This window comes from Macrobrachium rosenbergii, chromosome 10 (assembly GCF_040412425.1).
Source record: "Macrobrachium rosenbergii isolate ZJJX-2024 chromosome 10, ASM4041242v1, whole genome shotgun sequence".
Lineage (NCBI taxonomy): Eukaryota > Metazoa > Arthropoda > Malacostraca > Decapoda > Palaemonidae > Macrobrachium > Macrobrachium rosenbergii.
This window is the reverse complement of record NC_089750.1, coordinates 65,253,965-65,276,084: the sequence shown is the minus strand read 5'-3', so window position 1 is coordinate 65,276,084 and position 22,120 is coordinate 65,253,965. Positions and strand designations below refer to the sequence as shown.

Genomic DNA, 22,120 nt, shown 5'->3' with positions numbered 1-22,120 from the left:
TCATGATCTATAGGATGTCTTTCTCCAAAGATCAAAGTTCCACCTCATTGTCCCTATATTCTTGGAGCATGGTGCTGTGTCAGTTTTTGCCTGTACTTTTATAGTGTCAACCTCTTAACTTCATTCCAGGCCATAAAAGCCATGTGCAAAGCATTTTTTATGATAAAATAATGCTGCAGATCTGGCACACAGAAGGTGGAGTTTAATAGTATTTATGCAAAAGATGCATGATAGCTACATACACATTTCCAAATAACCCCTTGGTCTTAGGGGTGAATCAGAAGTAACACTGACATGAGGATTGGGATGACCTTGCTCAGCAAGAATCAACAGGAATATCCTACAGATATTCTTTTCTGATGACATGAAGCAGTGGCGAGCTCAGGCCTGTTGAGTGGGTATACAAAACCTTTAATTCCAACAACTCAGTTTATTGTAAAGTACCACTGACTTGAACTACTCTACAGCATTTCCAAATATGAAACATCTTTAGCACAAGTGACTTCTTTATCATATACTGAAGAAAAGGAAATTGATCACTGCCAATATTTACAGTATTATTGGAAAAAGTTTTTCATACCTAAACCTGAGGGTTTGTATTAATGAGGCATTCAACTTTGTACTTATGTTTTTCATTAATTTTCTAAATAAAATGCTAAAAATTAACCATATTTTACTGACCTTTAATTATTCATCCCTTAAGCATCATATATTGCTTGCCATGGCTCTAGTATGATGTGTCTTGAAGCTTGAGCTGATATACCTGTCAAAAACTTGAGGTCTTCAAATGGTCAGCCTGTTACTAGGAACCTTCAAAAAAAAAGTTACAATTAATCTTTCCTCTGCAGGTACAGGCTTCCTCATTACTCTATGTTTGTTTGTTAATAATGGAAAAACAAGATATAAAAGGTTTCTGATGGCATCCTCAGTCATTCTCAAATAACATGTAATTGTCTGGGCTACTTTCTTTCACTTCATTTAACAGAGTCATTTGAGAAAGTGCTCTCTCTCTCTCTCTCTCTCTCTCTCATGGCTTCACCCATACTTTACATTTTTTCTTGCAAACTTAAGCTCTTCCTCATCCTCCTCTAGCAAGAGTGCTATTATTACCTGCACTTATCATCCTTTTACTTGGATCCATTACTACATTGACCTCAATCAACACACTTTGAATTGTGTTCTCTAGATCATGTTTGAATGGAAGCTCCTAGTGAGGGCTAAGGCCACCCCCTCATCAAATGTACAGTGCCATATAATACATGACCACTTTAGTGTTACATGAACAGTATAGCCAGCTTAAGTTTTCACAGATTTTCTTCTTTGCTTTCGTTGAATCCAACCCCTTATGTCTATCCTCAATGAAGCCAGGTTCAGGTGATTTCTTTCTTGCATTGTTCATGAAGAAGCCCTGCAACAAGGTAGTGTTCTGATCATCACCACTTACAAAAGCACTATTAAGAGTTATACATTATTTAATAATCTACAATACTTATCATAATGAAAATATATTTTCACACTTTGAGAAATAAAACTAAAATTTTTATTCACCTTGTCTTACAATAGCCACTAAATTTGACTTGCAAAGATCAAGTTTATTAGCTAACCAGGTTTCAAAACTTTTATGCAAGAGAGACTCAAAATACTGGGCTAATCTAAGAAACAACCTACATACCTGTCTTGTACTGACATTGCATTACAAAACTCAATAAGCAAACGTACTAGTTCCAGTACTATAATCATATACCACATTGCAACCAAAATCACAATAGGCTAACCTCGAAGAGGGTATTATGTTTTATGCTCCTCCTATGGAGAAATAAACTTCTTTTCTGGACTGCTGGTTGGCTGTTATCTCACTGTACGTGACCTTTCTAATTGAACAAGCAACACCATGGGCAAGCTCATTACCAGTGCAAGCTTCTCTTGTATTTTGGTCAGTCTGAAAGAAAAAATATTTACAGAACATACATTAGATACAGAAATCATTATCAGTTTAAAATAACCTAAATTTAAAGAGTCCAACACTGTATATAGCACTACGGCAGGTATTACAAACAAATACTAACTCTTATCATTGCAGTACAACTTGTAATATAATAATTGATGAAGTGGCAGGAAGGTATTATACACTTACTATATTATTAGTCTGAAATATTGTAGGAATATACAAGAGCCCCTTCCCGTACAAATGTCTGATTTTTTATTTTTTATTTACAAGGTACTTGCTCCATACTGATACATACCAAATTTTCAATGTTATACGATTATAAATTTCTTATAACAATTTCAATGATCCCAGTTTTTAAAACCATATGCTCATTGGATGGCCAAGGTAGCAGTGTTCTTCTGCTACGAGAGACCCTGAATCCTTTCTCACAACACCATTTACATGCTTTGTGCATACCACAATTACAATCCCAAGCAAGGCATCAGTATAAAACCAGCAGTCTGAGAGGGCATAGTCTGCCTTTCCAGATTCTATTTCTTTGGTATCATGATATCATGATAAGCATACATAGGATATTTAAGTGTGTAGTGACTCTTCAACTTAACTCCAAACAACAGCATGGAGAAGAGAACAGTATGTGTGATGTGAATGTCTTGAACATGTCTCAAATGTAGTGCAGTGGGTGTGTCCTCAGAGGGTGCATAAGACATCAACTGTTGTGGTCAAGTTTGATGTGCATCTCAGCAATGAAGGACAAGGCACCTAGGACATCGCCAAGGCACTCAGATTTTCCCAAACAATGGTCTGCCACATAAAAGATGTCGCAAATGACGTGTCTAAAAGTTTTTTCCTTGTCTTGACTGCCAAGACATGTGACTGTCATGAAGGAGATAGAGATGTTTCTATTTATCGAGGCTCGACTGAACAAACTGAATGTACCTTGGTTTAAAGGTTAAGAATGCTACTAAAACTAAGTCCTGTTCCCTCCGGTATCAACATGATTTGAATGTCCATCTCACAATCACAACACAATCCTGATACATCAACAATACTTGGAAAAGGCTTCACTGCAGCAGAAGTCTATTCTTGACCGCAATTAAAGGAAAAGTGCTTATTTATGTTAGGTGATTGGGGGATTTTACTCCAATTACTCACCTATCGCTAATTAAGCACCCTGTTAACAAGCTTTAATGACCATTTCAAGCCCATCTAAAAGGCAAATCCTTGTATTTCCATAAGAACTAATACCAGATGGGAATTCAGGAAGAAAGTGCTTAAGATAGAAGATATGGGTAGAAAATGTTCAAGACAAGATATAGGGAGAAAGTTTGGTGCTACTCTGGCTTGTTATTTATGCATCACCTACTCTGAGGTGCTAGTACTAAATGTGGTGGGAGCTCCTTGGGACATTGTGTTTAGTACTAGGCCCTCGGAGATCAAAGTATTATATACACCCTTCTATATTGTATGGTCAACAAATTATATTAATAAACAATATCTAGTACTACACATGGCATCCCAAGGAGCTTCCGCCATGTTTAGTACTAGCGCCTTGGAGTAGGTGATGTTTAGATAACGAGCCAAAGTAGTACCAAAAGTTTTTTAGGCAGAAGAGTGTTGACTAAACACATTTCATGTAAATGCCCTGCAAATGTAAAGTCTAGACTAAAACACTGACAAGAATGATGATTCCCTCTCAGATGTGGTCAAGAATGCTAGCAAAAACTTTGGTTAGAGGAGAGGCAGGAATTTCAATAGTAGTGGTCAAAGAACACAATTAATTCATTCAGAATTCCTTTAGCAAGGCCACAATGGTTGTGAAAATAATCATTACAATTGTTTACCTTTTCAAATACATAAAACCTAGCATAAGGACAAATCCTGAAGTGAGGATATCACAAAATGTATTTTCATGGCTGCTTCTTCAAATCTGATTAGCCTACCTTCCTTCAAAAAGAAACTGGATCTTTGTGGGGAACTACAATATCAAATTCCTTTCACTGGTAAGTCACTTAATGTCCTATCAGCTACATTATCTCACTAAATACAGGCCAATTTTAAATCAATGTTATATACAGACTATGCTTACAGCCAAATTTCCAAGTACAGTATAGTACAGAATGAATGACAGTACAAATAGCGTAAGTTTAACAACAATGAACAAAGGCTAGAACAATCTTACATTCATTATTGAATAACAAAAATGTTGAAGTAACTAAATTATGAACTAAATACTACAGCGTAGTTCAGTTTATTTTCAATAATGTCAACATCTGTTTTCTGTGTTTACCTATTACAGTTAACAGTCCTCGTCACTTATAACTGTATGGGAAAAGCCAACTGCTAAGATTCCTGTGTTTATCAAACCTGACAGTACACACATCAATGACTGACAGTGCAAGTACATGTAGGCCTAAGGCCTAAGTAGGGTTATATCAAGATGTTTTTGGTTAAGTGCCTTACTTTCTAATCAATAAGCAAGTACAGTACAAACATTCCCAAAAATACTCTTAATATAACTGAAATAATTTCAGTCACAAAAACCATTAGGCTACTACCAACAGCAAACGTGTGAGCCTAAAGTCGCTCAGTCCTACTGCAGGTTCATTTTAAAACTAACTGTTTTGATCTAAGTTGGAAGTAAACATCTGCGCTACTTTGCACAGTCCCAAGCCATAGTAATTATTTCAATACAAGCCTAGGTTAACCATAACTACAGCTGTTAGGTTATCACCCAATTATAATAAATATAGCCCAGGCCCAAGCCACTAAGCATCCATATCCAGGCATAATATGAAGACAGGCTTCCATAGATCTAAAGACCTATGTTAATACAAGACAATACTGTACCACAGTTTCAAGTCTAGACAGGATTAAATAATGCTAACAGATGACTACCAACACCCTGGAAAGTTGACAATAGAGTATAGCAAGATAGTAAGTAACTGGGTAATGTAGAAGGGCTCTGAAAGATTTCAGACCCCATTTGATCATAACAATACCTTTGAGGAAAAACTCTAGGAGCTCCTTGAAGAATCATTCTTGAACAAAAAAACCTTTGCATGCAAAAGTAAAATCCAATACCTTTAATGTCACAACCAAAAAGTAACAGCAAACTAGTTCATTAACTTATGAGTTATCAGAGGCAGTGGGCCAGCCACTGTTCTTCAAGTAGACTAACTGGAATATGATACTATGGTACAACAGATCTTAAATACTGAGACAGTTTGGATATGTGGTCTGAAAGGATATCAAACAGTAAAGCAGTAGATACACAAGTAGCAAGACAAAGACCTGTAAGGAGGCCAAGAAAATTAAAGGCGCCCCCCAAAAGCCAGGACAGGGCACGTTGCCCTAAGTTAGGATAGGTAGGTAAGATCTGGTTAAGTCAGGACCTGGCATTATAGGAAAGGTTATGTCTAGTTATGTATGAGGAACCTGTCCTGGTTGACAACTGGCGGGAATCAGGCTGTGCAACAAAAGTAAAGTTTTACCCTAATCTTTCCTAGAATGCCAGGTCCTGACCTAACCAGACCTTACCTCCCGGTGTGGCTTCGCCTCCCCTGGACCAACCCCCCCTCAAGTAGCACTACACATTGGAGGCAATGGACTTAACTTCCACTCTGCTAGGCTATGTGCCACCTGAAGTCAGGTTAGGCTGGGAGGGAGACTGGCAAAGTAGAATCCAGTACCCTTGATTGGGTTGTAAGGACTCAACAGTTTGATAGTACTAAGCATCCTAAATCAGATTAGTGGCTTATATGTTACGCTAGGGGTAAAAAACCACACATGAAAGCCTAGTTCGTAAAACTACAGCACAGCTCCACACAGCCTATTACCTTGGAAATTGAATTTTCCCATGCTTTTAGTGTTGCTGATGATGGAGATGGTGTTGTTTATTGTTGGTAAATTATTATTAACCTCATATCTATCCAACATGGTTGGGGACCCTTTGGGAATGCAGGGCTTGGGTGGGGGGAAATCACTGGGAGAGGACCATACCACCATGTTGTTGTTATGGAATGGTTCTGTGCATGCGCAAGTCATTAGGGGTCCATTAGTTCAAGAACGGATTAGCTAAGGAAACCGGTAATTCTAAGTATTAGCTCCGTGCCTGTTTTTACCTTGGAAACTGGTTTTTTCTACACTTTTAGGGCTTCTGATACTGGCAGTGCATTTGTTTGTTGTCGGCCAAATGGAATGTCCCTTTGCCGTGTTTAGTACTGGCCCAGGGGGGGGGTTACCCAATGTTAATAAGTTATTGCACTTGCCAAACGGGATATGAACCGTTCCAAACAGACGTACCCGTGCTCTGTCTTGTGAAGATCGCGTATGGAAACCCCTTGTTGGATGGACTTCAGGGGTTAATTACATTCGCTCAACCTAACCTAACCTAGCAAGCTGTGTTACTTAGACGGAGAGGTCCAACCCCAGACTCCCCCAGTGAAGGAAACTCCACTTCTTACCAAAAGATGCCCTATAACACTGCGCATGCACGACAGCATTCCAGGATGGCCACCATACACTAACATACCATTTCTGAGGTTAATTACAGGTTAATTACAGTCGACCAAGAAAAAATAATGGTAAATTCTTGATAAGCAACCAAAATACTGTAGGAAAAGTCAATTTCCAAGGTAATACCCCAAGCGGAGCTGTTCTAGGCCTATAGTTCTACAGCTTGGTTAGTCTCTCGTATAATTACCCCAAAAGATAATTATTAATCCTGAATAAATTTTGCAACCGTCCAAGCTAAGCCTATCCTACCCCAACAACCGTATCCTATTTTCCTAGGCCTAAAGGCATACACCTAGGCTATCTACCCTGGGCCGATTTGAATGTTATTGCAAAGGATACCTTGTACAAAATCCTCAACGTACTTTGCACACATAAAATACAATTACGCTAAAGGTCACCGTGTTTTGGTAAATTCACTGGTGATACAGTAAGTAGAGTTCGGCGACAGCGTTTTAAATCCTGGCTGTACGAACCGTCGCTTGTATTGATGTAAACAGCTGACCGAGTTTACTTTTTAAACCGAGATACGAGACTCATTAATAGCATGGTTAGAACATACAAGTAACGTTCTGTATTTCATTTTTTCTTTTACCGTGTAATTTTTATAGTCTCGTTTAACATATTTACTTAGCTGATCCATGCATTCCTCCCTGTAAAACAACAGGATATCTACATTTCTCTATAAAGGGTTTACATATTTACAGCCCTAAAATAAGGACATTTATGCCAGCTGTACGTACCTAATACGGTTCATGCATTGGTTGCCCTGTTCCCCTTTCAATTGGATGGAAAATTCGTCTTAAAATGCTAATTATACGCGCGTATCCATGGTAATATAAATATCTATCGATCATTAAAAAAGAATGAGCAAAACTTAATATACTGTGATTTGATACAAAAAATCTGCAACAGCAGCATTAACTTTAGCTGACTTTATCGAACCTTGCATTGGGTTTTGTATTCTAATTTGTTTGCATAGTTTTTACGAACATCATTTATTTACTCTAATTTACCTCTTAAACAATTAAGGTAATTCTGACTATTCCGTTTTATTGAGAACTTCCCAGGTGTCCTGGGTTAATGTAGAGAACTGAATTTCGAATTTTGACTCCCCGGCTGGGCCTAAAAAGTCCGTTTATGGGATAGTAACCTTCTCCGTGAAACTCTTCGCACAATTGCCATTCTTAGAGTGAATTTGGACTTAAACAGCATCGAATGATTGGAGGAGCATAAAAAAACGCCCTCCACTAAAGGTAAGTTTAGGGTACAAATTCCTCATCCTCGGGAACCTTGTAATACCCACATTCAATCCTTGGGATTATAAGCCTTGGGATTCTCCTCCTGCTTCTATTTCCACTCTTTTTTTTTTTTCGTTTAAAAGTTAGTTTGTCCAAGGCAAGTAACACATCCTCCCTTCCGAATACTTTAGCCAGAAATAAAAGATATGATTTTACTGTCACTTAATAGGAGTGCTCTTACATTGGTGTGAGTAACACACACACACACACACACACACACACACACACACACACACATATATATATATATATATATATATATATATATATATAGAGAGAGAGAGAGAGAGAGAGAGAGAGAGAGAGAGAGAGAGAGAGAGAGAGAGAGAGAGAGCATGTTAAAAGAAGAAGAAGAAGAAGAAGAAGAAGAGAGAGAGAGAGAGAGAGAGAGAGAGAGAGAGAGAGAGAGAGAGAGAGAATAGTAGATTAGATGCAAACGAAATATGACGTAAAAGGAATAAAAAAAAATGTAAAAGTTCTATACTGTCAAAAAGTACTGTACCTTTGTGAAAGTGTCTACATTCACAACAGCAGCAGCAAACGAACCCAGTCGACAGAATGCCTTGAGGTAGGAAAGGATGAAAAACGACCCTCCATTCAAACTATTGTTTGATAAACAATGGAGATCCGCCTCTCTATAAGCTTCTACTGCCATTGTAGGGGGATGCAGTTCCGTCCATCTCTCTCTCTCTCTCTCTCTCTCTCTCTCTCTCTGTTATCCATCTGTGTCAGCTTCTTTAGTGTAGAATCTATTTGGTTATTATCTACTGAAACTGGCAAAGCAATTTGCTTTATCTTTAGTGGTGAAGAATGTGATCAAAGGCATTTTAATTCAAAGTTTCAAGGGATCACACACACACACACATATATATATATATATACAGTATATATATATATATATATATATATATATATATATATATATATATATATATATATATATACATATACACACATATATATTAGTAATATGATCTCTTGAATTAAAATGCCTTTGATCAGACTCTTCGACAACACTAAGGATAAAAGCAAATTGCTTTCCCAGTGTCAATAGATAACAACCAAACAAATTCTAGACCCCCAAAAGGACCCATCCTAAAACGTAATCAACCCTTCCACAACACTGTATCAAAATGCGTCGGTACCTTTATCAGATGTGTGTGTGTGTGTGTGTGAAGTTTTCTGCGCAGGTGGCACTTCCTTGGTTTAGTAGTTACAGAATAAATGTATAAATGTAGTAGTTATATAGTTTTTCTTCTGAAGTTCTCCCCACCCCCTCTTTATGGGAAAGGTGTTCATTATACACACACACACACACACACACACACACACACACATATATATATATATATATATATATGTATATATATTATACAAATGTATGTATATCTGTGTATTAGTACTGTAATTTTTATGCTTAAAACAGCGGTATTTGACTACAACCTCATAATCACTAGCGAACACATACGTTACTACAGAGAACAAAATTGGAAAAGCATTGCCAATTTTATAACTCATGACAGATCATCCTTTTAACGCAACTGATGTAGTGCTTCTTGTAATAAACAGTACTACAATGACATGAAACAGTATTACAATGAGCTGCAGAAATTAGCTAAATTCATCAGGATTTGGTGCAAGGGTTAGTATTACCGTATGCTATTTCACTTATGTTTAAAAACCTTTAAAACTCTATTTCGTAAATTCTAAGTCAAATGAACAATGCATAATAGAGAGAATTAAAAGCGATTTTTTTCAGAGTTGGAGGGTAAGACTATTTTGCGTATGACCGTTTTTTTTTATTAAAAACTGTTGTAATAAACAAAGTATTCCATAAAAATTCTTAATAATCAGAAATCCACCAATATGTATCAGCAGTTTATACTAGTAATATTAATAAAATTATAATTGAAAAAAAAATGTGAGTTTTCGTCCAATGCTGTCGAAAATATGCGCGTGGACGAAATTTCTTTTATTTTTATTCTTCTGTATTTTATACATAGATTAAAATTATCATCATAATTATCTTACATACAATGCTGAAGCTTTACTGACTGTATGGACTCATAATACCTAACTTACTACGAAGGGTGATGGCATCATGTTGTCTTTTGAAGAATAGAAATGCCACTAGTATTCGAGGTAAATAAAAAACTGAAGAGCAATATTCCCCTTTTTTCAGTAAGTTATTAACAGTCAAACACTGCACTGCTGTTAGTCACTGTTGATCACAATCAAGAAAATCTCTTTCAAAAAATATGAAAACAAATTTGCTTTGAAATTCTAGGCAGATCTAACAACTAACCCCATGCTGAGATGTGTAAACGAGGTACACGTTAATGCGCAGAGAAGGTCGCGTTTTCTACCTACGCTGGGCATATCGACAACATATCGGGAACACACAAAGAAGATAACAAAAGTGTAATTTTTGTATACAGTCATTTGCCGCAAATCCAGTCCTTGACCACGAAATCTCTCGCTTTTTGGACCCAGCATCCTTTATCCTAGTTTTTGAGTCTTACAAACTCCGCTTTGATTATTAACGCTTGATTGGAAACTGAAGCAGCTAAATGGCTATTGATTTCGACCGTTATTTAAATGTGTTTATACTGATCGGTTTGTTGCTGAGTCCTTATTTGTCATGCCCTTCTGTATGTTTATACTTTTCAAACATGAACATTCTATTCAATGGAAGCTTGCTTTGCAAGTTATGGCGGTTTTAGGCTTGTTCTATACGAATATCTGCATGTTTTAAATAATTTAGTGTTGATAATAATGATGAGATAATTGCTTCTCACTATTTGGTAATCTAGGAACACCAATTTTCCCGCCTAGTCTGTCTATTTAACTGACTGTTCGTCCGTCATTCTTGATGCTTTACCAGGATTTATGGATTTGGATGAATATGTATAAATTCATTTGTGGGGCAATATCCCTTGACGATTGACTTTTTGTAGTTGTTGATGAATAAATTTGGAAACCTATAAAATAATCCCGTGCATCACTTCAATTATCATCGCTACTGATGGTTTCAAAGAAAACGGGGGCTTTCTACAAGAAAAAGAAAATGACCCCAAATATCTAGGTAACTATGATAATTTCACGGTGTTCATCGCTATAGTGGTCTTTTCGGAGGCATGCTCTCTATTGAATGCCCTTTTTCACTGTTTTGAGAAAAAGCTGTAAATTCTGCGGACTGTGATTATCATCATCAATTCATCTCTTACCAATCGAGTTTATCTTGATCTATTTCAAGATATGTGAAAGAAAAGTGAAGAGGACTTCGCTATCTGCAGCTGCGTGCGTCTGTTTTTCTGTTTTCCCTTACCTATTTTTCATTCTCCTTGAGGCCCGTCTAACGATTCCTTCATGTCCTAGAGCGAATTTTGTTTTCTGTTGCAATTTTTCCTTATTTTATTTGTGATTAAAATGGATGAGAGTATCAACTATAAAATAGGAGCATCGAGCTGCACGTCCCATTAGGTCTAGCTACGTAAGAAAGAAACTTAGGTCAAAGACATTACAAATTTAGTGAAGTCCTTAACGATAGCTAAACGGACACGAACTGCTAAAGACTTTTCGTTTATTTACATAAACACTTTAAAATAAACATCGCCCGCTTATTAACAGATTGTGAAATCTAATAACCTGGTTCATGAAGTCGCGCCAATTTAATTTACATGCGTTACAAAGCAGATGAAATATTATCGTCCCAGACTAAGTCTTGAGGAGACAGCTGGCACTTGTTCGTAGCTTCTTAAAAGGTTTCGGGATTTTTTTTCTCTTTGGTTTTTTTTACCAGAGATAAATTTCATCTCATTCATCACACTAGAGGACGGACAGAGTATTTCATATATTTCATACTGTAAAAGGATGAAAAGAACTCGCCCAAAATTTTAAAAACAAAACTGCTGGGTGCAAGGTTATTTTCATTATGAGCAATTTCTTTCCATTCTTTTACAATATGAAATACGGCATGTCTTCTAGTCATCTAGTTTGTGTGTGTGTGTGTGTGTGTGTGTTTGTGTATGTATGTATGTATGTATGTGTGTGTGTTTGTGTATGTATGTATGTGTGTGTGTCTGTGTGTGAGAGAGAGAACTTTACTGATAATTTATTTAACAGATTTTTTCATTCCTTTTTTTTTTTTATTCCTTGTGTTTCGCGGCTGTTCCAGGTAATACAACAGATGCGGCTATTTTCGTGGATTAAGAGCGATGTGACTCCCTCGTCCATCTTGCAGATATTCCCTTCATTTGTAACTTTCGCCTCCAGATGTCTCTACTATTACTTCGCTCGGACCCAGACAGGGAAAAATCCCACTCGGCTAAAATGGGATATTGTTCCAGATGGTGTCCCCGTCTTTGGCTGTAAATATCAATTAGTTACTACACGCTCGGAATCCCAGCACGTAGCATAAGCTAAATGTATATCTAAGGATTTATTTCGTGGGCAGTATCCTTGCATATATGAATGTCAAGACAGAGACTCAAAGAAACAACAGATGCAAAATAGGTCATTTACATTAAGAGTGAATGTTCAACGCAATGATCGTTGTAATTTCTAATTTCCATTACTTTTTTTTATTATCTCTGATAATTCCAGGAGTTCAGCATTATAGAGCATTCGCTTACCCCATAGCCCACCCTTCAACAAAACTACGTAAACATCTTTTAATAACTTCATATGTGTCTCGCGCGCAAACAGCTGGACTAATATGCAATAAAAAACAAACAAACAAACAATCAGATATGAATTCATTCCATGCCCTCTAACGACGATGGCGGAGGTAATAAAGGAGAGGAAGAAAATAAAAACGTAGGGTTGCGTGGAGGTAAGGGAAGAGGAGGAGTCTGAAAATCCCCAAAGCCTCTTTTATTGTTTTCTTCATTATTATGCATTGGTGCCTGTGGCCTTCTGCACCCCGACAGCGCCTTCCTTCTGTCTTCCATACGGCAAAAGCTGCCGATTATTCTCTTTGTTGTTGGCGATTATCATGCTCGAGGAGCGTTCTTAAAGGATTTGAGAGAGAGAGAGAGAGAGAGAGAGAGAGAGAGAGAGAGAGAGAGAGAGAGAGAGAGAGAGAGAGAGAGAGAGGATTATCTGCTGTATGACGGAAGCTATGAGAGAGAGAGAGAGAGAGAGAGAGAGAGAGAGAGAGAGAGAGAGAGAGAGAGAGAGAGAGAGAGAATCCTATAATACAAGAAAAGAGAGATCCTATATATTTAAGAATAGGGAGATCCTATATATATATATATATATATATATATATATATATATATATATATATATATATATATATATATATATATATATATATATATATATATATATATAAGAACAGAGAGAGAGAGAGAGAGAGAGAGAGAGAGATAGAAAACTTGATGTTGGTAAATTTGATGACCAGGGTTTTTCTTGAATCTTAAACCTGGTTATGAGGTTTCAATCTTCATGTGATGGTGATATATACAGTGGCTTTTCCAGAATTGTGTAGACATCTATTTCGACGTTTGAAACACAAACACCAAAAGTGTTGTACTACAATGCCATAATTGTAAATATTTTCATTCCATCAACAAACAAACGCCATTCATACACAAAGGGCTATATCCCCCCGTCTACGCAAACTAGAAAACTTTTAGGTAGCATATCCTACTTATACTCCGAGGGATTTGAGTCTCATTATGATCCATATCTATCTGCATCAAGATGTAAGTTAAGATATGTTGCAAGTTTCAGCAACTCTGCATTTTAATAATGAAGACAGATGAGAGAACCCTCTCGTCTAATCCAAGTTTGGAACCGCCATAGAGTGCCAGTTCTCCTGGCAGGCTTAGGGTAAAACCACATCATTTTATCATCAGATTATTATGTGAATCTTCGTGAGTTTGTTGCTGATTTCTAGGGTAGGAAACTTAGAGTTCTTAACTTTAAAAAAGTTGCTACTATGTCAGGTCTGGTCTTGTGATTTCTTATAGGAGAAACTGTGTCTGGCAGATCCCCTCCTACCCACCTCATACCCCCATCAATTTCCACCCCCCAATCCCTTCCCCACAAAACACACTTAGCTACAAACTGCCTTGTTTGGATGACTCATCTCTGAATAGCTAGTTGACGTACTTTACCATACGTTTTTATTGATGGAAGCGAGTTGCCTAACAATAATATATCTATATGGGTCTTACAAATCCAGCGAGAGCACCTGATGAGGTTGCACAGTGAATCCCATTTCAAACTGCTGTGCTTACTTCCGTGTGCAAAAAGTGATCACTAACAAAAATTTTCCATAGTCCCGCTATCGTAAAGTTCAGTACTTGGATCCATGACTACCAATGAATTCATAAAATGTTCCTTTGTCCATTTTCGAGTACATAGATATAGGGCTAGCAACTTGCAACAATCCTTACAGTCTGGTGTGGGAGGGAATGGGTCACAATATCACAAAGAGTGGTGACCGAGGAAGTTAAGGAGCCCTAAGTATTATGCAAATTATTCTTATGAAGATGGTATTGAGACGGAGATACGATGCCGTTGCTAAGTACGATGGGAGATGGTTACTGTAATAACTTTTCTAATGTTTGATGTTTGTCGTATTAAGTTTGGAGATACCTCCACTGTTGAGTGCTGACACAACTTTCTGACAGTCTTGAATAGTTCTGCATGCACGCACGCGTACGCACACATTAGATATATATATATATATATATATATATATATATATATATATATATATATATATTGTATACACACACGCCGCTACGAGGTCGGAGAAACAAATGATAAAGACCAGGCCCACTTGGCAAATTCCCACCAAAAGGAAGGACTTAGCTTCCTTTTCCAGAGTCAGAAATAAAATTTGAAGGACGAGAGAAATGGAGACGCCGAGCGGAATCTCATGTTACGTTGGTCCTCCGCTTCTGCTCAGTCTTTGCCTTTTTTTTCATATTTTCTTTTCTGTCTTTCTGTTTATGGTTTATTAAATTTAGGCTTCTGAATATGCGGCAGACGAAGTGTCTTAAACCTTATATGGAGCAGTAATTATTAGTGAAGTTTTACCTGCTTTTGCCCTCTCTCTCTCTCTCTCTCTCTCTCTCTCTCTCTCTCTCTCTCTCTCTCTCTCTCTCTCTCTCTCTGTGTGTGTGTGTGTTAAATCAACTAGTACGAATGCTTGCATACCCTCTGGCTTAAGTACTTTCACATTTTCTTGCAAAGCACAACGGAGGACAGAAATGGTTGTACTGAATCTTTTATTGCCTCCGCCAGTACATGTTTGCCATTCAAAAAAAAAAAAGTTTCTCGCATTCTCATTTCCTCTCAAGTTCGTGCTCTTCATACCCTGAGCTACAACTTCCTCTCAGGTCAGGGTGGATGTGTTTCTTTTATTTCGGATAGGGAACTTTAGTTTCTGTTCCCCTGACGCAGTTAGGAAATTGGAGAAAGTTGTGCTTCCCTTCCTAATGTTAAAATAGCGGTTGCACACTGCACAGTTTATGGACATATATCAGTACTAAGATATACTTAACTTTAACTTTACTGTACTCGCGTTTAGTTAAGAATAAAAAACTACCGTAATAAAAGCATAACGACTAACGGTTAGTAATCATTTCGGCAACATTGTTCAAAGTGAATGAGAGACCGTTGGTCAGTAAGCTAAACACTGTGAACTAGTTTTTAGTTTTCTGTGAAAGAAAACTATTGAGATGGCTATTGGTTTGTCCGTCCGCACTTTTTCTGTCCGCCCTCAGATCTTAAAAACTACTGAGGCTAGAGGGCTGCAAATTGGTATGGTAATCATCCACCCTCCAATCATCAAACATACCAAACTGCAGCCCTCTAGCCTCAGTAGTTTTTATTTTGTTTAATGTTAAAGTTAGCCATGATCGTGCGTCTGGCACCGCTATAGGTGTCAAAACACAGGCCACCACCGGGCAGTGGCTGAAAGTTTCATGGGCAGCGGCTAAGAGTTTCATGGGCCATAGCTGAGTTTAACACAGCATTGTACGCTGTACAGAAAACTCGATTGCGCCGAAGAAACTTCGGCACATTTTTTACTTGTTTATAGTTCAGAACGCCTACAGGACATCTAGATAGATAGTAGCATTAAGGTGGAATATCAGTGTGGCTTTACAGATTCTATCTATCTATCTATATACATATATATATATATATATATATATATATATATATATATATATATATATATATATATATATATATATATAATGAATGCCACACACTCATACAAGCATATCATATCTTTTATTTAACATGTCTTCATTTCTTCTCCCCTCTAGAATAAAAAAATTACTGTGTTTTGGTAATCATTAGAACAAAAAAAAAAAAAGACACGAATACATTACTCATAACCATTCAAAGACGGAAATTGTAGAAAAACGTTATATTTGATGAACAGCACCAACGAACAAATATCTGAAAGACGTAAAGAAAAACTGAATACATAAGTAACGTAAAACTATAAGCTGAGGAAATAATAAAAAAAAGAAAACGAGCCTTCAAAAGCGAGGGAAGAACTAAACGGAGGAGCCGATCGTGTCTGGTTCATTTTTCTCCTCCCAAAGTTTGGCAGACACCTCTGATAAAGGTCTCGTGCTTGGGAAAGTCTTCTTTGGCGAGAAGATTCCTCGCCGCTCGAGATAAATGGAGATGCCTTAGTTCCTTGACTTCGTTCAGTTTTAAGTTCCTCCCGGGCTAGACAGCTCTTGCTTACGTTCGCTTTCAGGAAAACTTTGGGTTTTATTGCAGGTTTAGGGTAATGTCATTTTCTACTCTTAACCATTTTTTTTTTTTTGACTCCAGGAAGGATCATGTTCAGCATACGATTTTGTTTGAGGTAAAATGTTTTGATAAAAAGTCACGGCGTATGGCAATAAATGGCCAATGAATATATGACTTTATTTGCAGGAGAGGGAAGAGGATGAAAAGCAAGAGACGGAAGAGGATGAATAATAGCGGAAAGAGTAAAGAAGGAAAAGATGTTGATAAAACAGACTATAGCAAAAACGAGACGAGTGGGAAATATAAGAAAATAAAATGAAAGTTATGAATAACAGAAAAAGAAAAGACCTGAAGATAAGAATGGTCTCTGAACGTGAATAAAAACTTGGCATAGAAAGCTAGGATGAAAGGAGAGTTAAGGAACCCAGAAAATTATCATAGTTTTCCTTAGTAATATGCATTGCCACCTTTGGACTTAGCCAGTCCCAGCCGCCGTGTCTTTCTTTCACTGGTCCTATGCAACAGCTGACGGTTATTATCTTTGCTTCGTGCATATATCACCTCCCTTGAAAGATTTTCATCGTGTCCGAAAATATACAAAATGAAGGTCGATATTAGGGCTGGATTTCAAAGTAGAAAACTTCGGAAGCTTTTTTCTGATAATGAAATCATTTGGTTAACATATTATCAATTGCTATGCAATGCTGTTAAAGTCATTGTCTAAATACTGTTTTTAAACAGACTTTTTGCAATGTTTTTTGTGAAAACGAAGAATGAAACTGATTTTGTTTCGAACATTTTGACTTTGACAGTAACATGAATATGGAAAAAACATTTTCAACAGGTCTACTGCTTTTTTTACATCTTTAAACCTGCAAATTATCAGAGGAGCTTGAAATAAGCCCCGTAAACGCCATTAAGAAAACAAAAAATACTTCCGGAGAAAAGAAAGAAAACATAACCTATTCTCATAATAGCGCCAAGCTCCTGGGATCCTCAGCTGGGTTCTAATCCCCCCCCCTCTTCATCCTGAGGGTCACAATGCCTCATCACAAGTAGGATTATATTTGGCAACAAGATTGGAAGTCATTCGTCACCATAAACCCTAATTAAGAAATGTTACTGCCCTTAGCCCTCGGCTGCTCATTCCATACACACACACACGGAATGAACAATACCGAGGATAGCTTAGAGAGAGAGAGAGAGAGAGAGAGAGAGAGAGAGAGAGAGAGAGAGAGAGAGAGAGAGAGAGAGAGGGGTGACAAATTGGTCGGTAAAACATACAACCTTCACATGTATACATATATGTATATATATGTGTGTGTGTTTGTGTGTGTAAATATATATTTATGTATGTATGTATGCAAAATTATATCAGTGCATTGTCGCTCTCTGGGAATCCATCTTGCAGGGCTTGACATCATAAAACCCATGCGCTTTTGCGCATGAATAATTGCTCATTTCGCAAAAGCCTAGAGAATTACGAGGAGACGGACGGGACAGCATGAGGTAAGATTCCAGTGGTTCCAAGTGGGGAAAATGAGGTCACTGTTTCCACCCACGTTTAATAAAGCCTGAGTCGGTGCCCTTAGCTCTCAGAGAGAAGGCCACTGAGTGGAAGCCCGTCCCGGGGGGTCGGGGGTGCCTGGAGGACCAGCAACCTCGAGGCTGAGGTGCAGAGGAGTGGACCTCAAGAATAGTCCGAGTGTGTAAGGGAGGAAATGAAAGAAGGCAATTCATTCTGAGGTCTTAGAGGCTCTCGCAAAGAGACATTTTGGGGAAGATAAATGAGCCATTTCGGCAGCCAAGGTCACGCTCTTGAGACGGAGGGACGAATGGCGAAGTGGAAATGAAATGGCCTTTTTCCTCTGCCCTGTGCCGATTGTCTTTTATGGAACGTTCGCATCTGGCTTTGTCTTTTTATGAAATTATCTCATAAGGGCTGCTGTGTTTCAGTGAAATTTTTTTTGGATGAAGGTGCTTGGGACCAATGATGTTTATTCAGTTTTGAAATGGTTTCAGCTCTCTCTCTCTCTCTCTCTCTCTCTCTCTCTCTCTCTCTCTCTCTCTCTCTCGCCTTTTGAGATATAGACTTTTAGACTGCGTTATTGATGCCCTATTTTACAAAACGTCCTTATGAAGTGTGCTGCTGTAAATGCAGAAAGCCTGACTGGAGAATGAGGGCTTTGGCAATAATACTAAAGTCTTCTATCCATAACCTACAAAAGAGTGTGCATAATGGGGTAATAATAATAATAATAATATAAATAATATATGTATGTATATATATATATATATATATATATATATATATATATATATATATATATATATATATATATGTGTGTGTGTGTGTGTGTGTGTGTGTGTGTGTGTTTGTGTACACACACACAACACACAACATAACATACACACACACATACACATACATATATATATATATATATATATATATATATATATATATATATATATATATATGTGTGTGTGTGTGTGTGTGTGTGTGTGTGTGTGTGTGTCTTTTAAATATTCTCTTTACAATCAGCACTAACTTGTATAAATCCAAGCGGGCGCTTGGAAACAAGAATTCTGTTGTGAATAGGAAAATCTGTGCATATTTACGCGGTGCATTCTGAACGAAGCTTTCACTTTGTCTGACGAAATAAAACTTTAGTTTTACCCTTCTTTTCTTTTATCTTTGCCAGAAAGGTTAGATGGAGGTTACATTCGCTTGTGTCTGTCTACAAGATATCTAAAATTGTTTGTGGTGAAGTCAAACAAAATTTTGTTTAGTTTCTGGTTGACCAGTACTTGAAAACTTTAACTTGTTAGACTGAGTATCAGAAAACAACTGTGAAAAGAGAAAGAGAGAGAGAGAGAGAGAGAGAGAGAGAGAGAGAGAGAGAGAGAGAGAGAGAGAGAGAGAGAGAGAGAGAGTTTGTTAATGGGATATACATGTCTGCACGTATTACTGATACATACTCTACAAAGAGCAGTGACATTACCGATAATACTTTCTTTATATCCACCTATTTACTTCTCTAATCTTATGTTGGAAAGTGGTTCACTTATGCGCCGGTCCCTGTGGATGTTATCACTCAAGACAAAAGCTTTGTACTTCAAGAAAGATGCTGAGAACTGAAACAAAAAACATATTATGCTCTTGTTTATTTTACTACCACCTATCGAGAGTATATTTTTGGAAAGTGAGTTTAGAATCTCGTTTGAAAGCAAAACATACCATAAGCATTTTTCAGCTAAAGGCAAAAACCTGAATCCAATACTATACGAGCAAAGAAAAAATTCTTGAACAAAAGTAAAAAAAAAAAAAAAAAAAAAAAAAAAATCAAAACACAAAAGTTGAGGGAGAAAGAAAGGAAGCGATGTCTGAAAAATGAAAGTTCAGTAAAATGTTTCTTTGTGTTTGTTTTAGATTTTTCCTCCAGCGAAGTTTTGGAATGTTTGCAACCGACACGCTTCGATTTTTTTTCTTTTTTGGGGGGGCTCTCTCCGTTTTACATTTTTCGTGTTTCTACTCCAAGTTCATTCTTTAATCAACACCGGTTCATTCATTTAGTCGTCTTCTCGCCTGGCGTCACTTCAAAGGAATGCAAGCTTGGGAGATTCTAGAATAAGCATAGGGAGTCCCAAACTTCAAGTTCACAAGAAAGTTTACAAAGGGTACTTGGCTAACAAAGTTATCTACGTCTCCACGCACACTCGTACACACAAACCCACATACGCGAACACACACACACACACACACACACACACACACACACACACACACATATATATATATATATATATATATATATATATATATATATATATATATATATATATATATATATATATATATATATATATATATATATATGCAAGAGACTATACGAACAATGTCTAAATTAATGGAGAATTTAGATAGGGAAAGTAATGTCATTAATGAGTTATGACAAAATTTGGTAATTATTATTTACAAAAATCAATGTAAAACAGCGATTTTGTGATTTTGCTTTACTAGTTGCACGCTGTAACCAACACCCCCCCCCCAACCAACAGGAAAAAATGAACTAATTTTAACGTAGCAGACCATTATTTCCTGTTTTACCTATACATTTTCTTCTCGGAAATCGAATCCTTCATTACAAAACAAAAATAGGAGAATAAAAAATAAATAGTACGGTCACGATAAAGAGCGTGAGTAAATAAAATACAAAAAGCCTAATGGTTTTTTGTTTCTCGGAAATCGGATCCTTATTATGACTGGCACTCGGTGAACCCGTCATCACAGCTACCTCCTTCGGCAGCCTTAATTAATTGCAGGGGATTAAGCTAAATTATGAGCTCATAGAGATATATGTTGGCGGAAAAATAATAAAAGTAAGGAAGAAAACTGAAAATGGAATTGGTGAGTGAAGAAGAATGAACGATAAGTTATGATGGTGGGATGGTAAAAGAAGTCGTAATTATTTCATCCTGATCATCAGTGTCCTTAACATAATAATAATAATAATAATAATAATTATCATCATCATCATCATCATTATTATTCTTATTCCTATTATTTTCCCCTTTAGATACCTTTCAAGGCATTGTCCTTAGCATAATCATCTTCATCATCATCATTATTCTTATTATATTTTCCCCTTCAGATATCTTTCAAGATGTGTGGTTAAAAATATATATTTATTCCTACCGTTAACCTCATTCATTTCTACTCTTTTCTGGCTACAGATATAAAATTTAAAGCTTAAATAAATCATAACTCATGGTCTTTGGTCCTTACTGGTCATACGTTAAAGCTGCGATTCTTAGGACATTTTAACCAAAGTAAATTATTTAAGTCCTATGTATAATGCAGTCTTTATCATTCTCTGTTAGTTTAATCATTGTGCTACTGGCAACAGGTTACAACGTTGCCGGAAAGAAAATATATAAATACAGTATTATATTATTCTCTTTTCCATACTCTACACCGCATAGCCGCATTTATATAAATATATAAAAAGAACGAATAAATCTGGAAAGTGGTGAAGCTGTGTGATATTTTGCTGTCAGTTATTCAAAATTGCATGTCTGTTCCATGACTGCTCGTTTGCCTGGCCATTTCTTCAACGTATGTTTCTTCTTTATCACTTTAAGGCTCAAAATATCCAGTCGAATTCTCTCTTCGACATATGTTTCTCCTTCATCACTCTAAGGCTCAAAATATCCAGGCGAATTCTCTCATATCCTACCTCCCAAGAATTTATCTCTTCTCGTTTTGTAAGAAATGTGGCTTTGAAAGTATTTTCTCTAATGTGTGAAACCTTTAGCCTGAATATTCGTCTTTGCCTAAAGATGTTTCATTGTATATATCAATCGATATTTGCATTTAACTACCTCGAACGCTTCTCATACAAAGCCCTAATCCTGATATATAATTAGTTTTTCTGATAAAGCCCTAATTCTAATATCTAAGGGGCTTTCGAACAAAGCCTGAATTCTGATGTATAACAATTTTTCAAAGGTCTAATTCTGATATATGAGGAGTTTTCGGACAAAGCCCTAATTCTGGTATCTAAGGGGCTTTCGAACAAAGCCAGAATTCTGATGTATAACAATTTTTCAAAGCCCT

At 36.9% G+C, this 22,120-nt stretch overlaps 1 long non-coding RNA gene across 12 annotated transcripts in view; it reads right to left on the bottom strand.

The window, feature by feature from the left end:
- LOC136842727 (uncharacterized) overlaps positions 1-22,120 on the bottom strand; it is a 146,763-nt gene that overhangs the window by 18,062 nt on the left and 106,581 nt on the right. For 3 of the 12 annotated variants that reach the window (XR_010854323.1, XR_010854319.1, XR_010854320.1), the window contains exons 1-3: positions 6,829-6,983; positions 1,776-1,939; positions 682-1,408 (exon numbers count right to left, since the gene is read on the bottom strand). This is a non-coding gene — a long non-coding RNA (uncharacterized lncRNA). The other 9 variants (XR_010854321.1, XR_010854322.1, XR_010854325.1 and 6 more) reach the window with 7 other exon arrangements.